The 3790-nt window shown below is 62.5% G+C and overlaps 1 non-coding gene across 1 annotated transcript; it reads right to left on the bottom strand.

Moving 5' to 3' along the window:
• Positions 1 to 1841: 1841 nt before the first annotated feature.
• On the bottom strand, positions 1842 to 1960 carry LOC148058708 (5S ribosomal RNA). The gene has a single exon (XR_015709613.1). It is a non-coding gene; the product is annotated as a 5S ribosomal RNA (ribosomal RNA).
• Between the last annotated feature and the right edge of the window lie 1830 nt (positions 1961 to 3790).

Genomic DNA, 3790 nt, shown 5'->3' on the forward strand with positions numbered 1-3790 from the left:
AAACCAAGCCCCCCAAGCCCGCCGCCTGGTGGGGGAACATGCCCCCTGGTCCCGGTTCTATTTTAGGACACTTTGGTGAGTTTTCTACCCGGAAACCAAGCCCCCCAAGCCCGCCACCTGGTGGGGGAAGAGGCCCCCTGGTCCCGGTTCTATTTTAGGACACTTTGGTGAGTTTTCTACCCACACTGCAGGTCCCCAAATGCCGCCATCTGGTGGGGGAACATGCCGCCTGCACCGGTTCTATTTTAAGTCACTTTGGTGAGTTTTCTGCCCACACTACGGGTCCCCAAATGCCGCCATCTGGTGGGGGAACATGCCGCCTGCACCGGTTCTATTTTAAGTCACTTTGGTGAGTTTTCTGCCCACACTACGGCTCCCCAAATGCCGCCATCTGGTGGGGGAACATGCCGCCTGCACCGGTTCTATTTTAAGTCACTTTGGTGAGTTTTCTGCCCACACTACGGGTCCCCAAATGCCGCCATCTGGTGGGGGAACATGCCGCCTGCAACGGTTCTATTTTAAGTCACTTTGGTGAGTTTTCTGCCCACACTACGGGTCCCCAAATGCCGCCATCTGGTGGGGGAACATGCCGCCTGCACCGGTTCTATTTTAAGTCACTTTGGTGAGTTTTCTGCCCACACTACGGGTCCCCAAATGCCGCCATCTGGTGGGGGGACATGCCGCCTGCACCGGTTCTATTTTAAGTCACTTTGGTGAGTTTTCTGCCCACACTACGGGTCCCCAAATGCCGCCATCTGGTGGGGGAACTGCCGCCTAGTCCCGGTTCTATTTTAGGTCACTTTTCTCACTTTCTTACCCACAAATAACGCCCCAAATGCCGCCGCCTGGTGGGGGGAACTGCCGCCTAGTCCCGGTTCTATTTTAGGTCACTTTTCTCACTTTCTTACCCACAAATAATGCCCCAAATGCCGCCGCCTGGTGGGGGGAACTGCCGCCTAGTCCCGGTTCTATTTTAGGTCACTTTTCTCACTTTCTGACCCACAAATAATGCCCCAAATGCCGCCGCCTGGTGGGGGGAACTGCCGCCTAGTCCCGGTTCTATTTTAGGTCACTTTTCTCACTTTCTGACCCACAAATAATGCCCCAAATGCCGCCGCCTGGTGGGGGGAACTGCCGCCTAGTCCCGGTTCTATTTTAGGTCACTTTTCTCACTTTCTTACCCACAAATAATGCCCCAAATGCCGCCGCCTGGTGGGGGGAACTGCCGCCTAGTCCCGGTTCTATTTTAGGTCACTTTTCTCACTTTCTGACCCACAAATAATGCCCCAAATGCCGCCGCCTGGTGGGGGGAACTGCCGCCTAGTCCCGGTTCTATTTTAGGTCACTTTTCTCACTTTCTTACCCACAAATAATGCCCCAAATGCCGCCGCCTGGTGGGGGGAACTGCCGCCTAGTCCCGGTTCTATTTTAGGTCACTTTTCTCACTTTCTGACCCACAAATAATGCCCCAAATGCCGCCGCCTGGTGGGGGGAACTGCCGCCTAGTCCCGGTTCTATTTTAGGTCACTTTTCTCACTTTCTTACCCACAAATAATGCCCCAAATGCCGCCGCCTGGTGGGGGGAACTGCCGCCTAGTCCCGGTTCTATTTTAGGTCACTTTTCTCACTTTCTGACCCACAAATAATGCCCCAAATGCCGCCGCCTGGTGGGGGGAACTGCCGCCTAGTCCCGGTTCTATTTTAGGTCACTTTTCTCACTTTCTTACCCACAAATAATGCCCCAAATGCCGCCGCCTGGTGGGGGGAACTGCCGCCTAGTCCCGGTTCTATTTTAGGTCACTTTTCTCACTTTTCTACCCACAAATAATGGCAAAAAAAAATGCTTACAGCACCCAGTATTCCCAGGCGGTCTCCCATCCAAGTACTAACTGGGCCCGACCCTGCTTGGCTTCCGAGATCAGACGAGATCGGGCTCATTCAGGGTGGTGTGGCCGTAAGCGAGGGAAGCGCTTGTGAAATGCCCCAAAGTGTTGAAAATGTTCCCCAGGCCCCTGGTTCCCCATCCCCGCAGGAGGAGGCTCCCCAGGCCCCCTGGTTCCCCATCCCCGCAGGAGGAGGCTCCCCAGGCCCCCTGGTGCAGGAGGAGGCTCCCCAGGCCCCTGGTTCCCCATCCCCGCAGGAGGAGGCTCCCCAGGCCCCCTGGTTCCCCATCCCCGCAGGAGGAGGCTCCCCAGGCCCCATGGTTCCCCATCACCGCAGGAGGAGGCTCCCCAGGCCCCCTGGTTCCCCATCCCCGCAGGAGGAGGCTCCCCAGGCCCCCTGGTGCAGGAGGAGGCTCCCCAGGCCCCCTGGTTCCCCATCCCCGCAGGAGGAGGCTCCCCAGGCCCCCTGGTTCTCCATCCCCGCAGGAGGAGGCTCCCCAGGCCCCCTGGTTCCCCATCCCCGCAGGAGGAGGCTCCCCAGGCCCCATGGTTCCCCATCACCGCAGGAGGAGGCTCCCCAGGCCCCCTGGTTCCCCATCCCCGCAGGAGGAGGCTCCCCAGGCCCCCTGGTGCAGGAGGAGGCTCCCCAGGCCCCCTGGTTCCCCATCCCCGCAGGAGGAGGCTCCCCAGGCCCCCTGGTTCTCCATCCCCGCAGGAGGAGGCTCCCCAGACCCCCATGTTCTCCATGCCCGCAGGAGGAGGCTCCCCAGGCCCCTTGGTTCTCCATCCCCGCAGGAGGAGGCTCCCCAGGCCCCTGGTTCTCCATCCCCGCAGGAGGAGGCTCCCCAGGCGCCCTGGTTCTCCATCCCCGCAGGAGGAGGCTCCCCAGGCCCCCTGGTTCTCCATGCCCGCAGGAGGAGGCTCCCCAGGCCCCCTGGTTCTCCATCCCCGCAGGAGGAGGCTCCCCAGGCCCCCTGGTTCCCCATCCCCGCAGGAGGAGGCTCCCCAGGCCCCCTGGTTCTCCATGCCCGCAGGAGGAGGCTCCCCAGGCCCCCTGGTTCTCCATGCCCGCAGGAGGAGGCTCCCCAGGCCCCCATGTTCTCCATGCCCGCAGGAGGAGGCTCCCCAGGCCCCTTGGTTCTCCATCCCCGCAGGAGGAGGCTCCCCAGGCCCCTGGTTCCCCATCCCCGCAGGAGGAGGCTCCCCAGGCCCCCTGGTTCTCCATGCCCGCAGGAGGAGGCTCCCCAGGCCCCCTGGTTCTCCATGCCCGCAGGAGGAGGCTCCCCAGGCCCCCTGGTTCTCCATCCCCGCAGGAGGAGGCTCCCCAGGCCCCTGGTTCTCCATGCCCGCAGGAGGAGGCTCCCCAGGCCCCCTGGTTCTCCATGACCGCAGGAGGAGGCTCCCCAGGCCCCCTGGTTCTCCATCCCCGCAGGAGGAGGCTCCCCAGGCCCCCTGGTTCCCCATCCCCGCAGGAGGAGGCTCCCCAGGCCCCCTGGTTCTCCATGCCCGCAGGAGGAGGCTCCCCAGGCCCCCTGGTTCCCCATCCCCGCAGGAGGAGGCTCCCCAGGCCCCTGGTTCTCCATCACCGCAGGAGGAGGCTCCCCAGGCCCCCTGGTTCCCCATCCCCGCAGGAGGAGGCTCCCCAGGCCCCCTGGTTCTCCATCCCCGCAGGAGGAGGCCCCCCAGGCCCCTGGTTCCCCATCCCCGCAGGAGGAGGCTCCCCAGGCCCCCTGGTTCTCCATGCCCGCAGGAGGAGGCTCCCCAGGCCCCTGGTTGGGAGAGGGGGAAAAAGAGCAAAGTGTTTAAAAATGCCCCAAAGTGTTGAAAATGTTCCCCAGGCCCCTGGTTCCCCATCCCCGCAGGAGGAGGCTCCCCAGGCCCCCTGGTTGGGAGAGGGGGGAAAAGAC

Source organism: Callionymus lyra, unplaced genomic scaffold (genome assembly GCF_982586985.1).
Source record: "Callionymus lyra unplaced genomic scaffold, fCalLyr1.hap1.1 HAP1_SCAFFOLD_48, whole genome shotgun sequence".
Classification (NCBI taxonomy): Eukaryota; Metazoa; Chordata; class Actinopteri; order Syngnathiformes; family Callionymidae; genus Callionymus; species Callionymus lyra.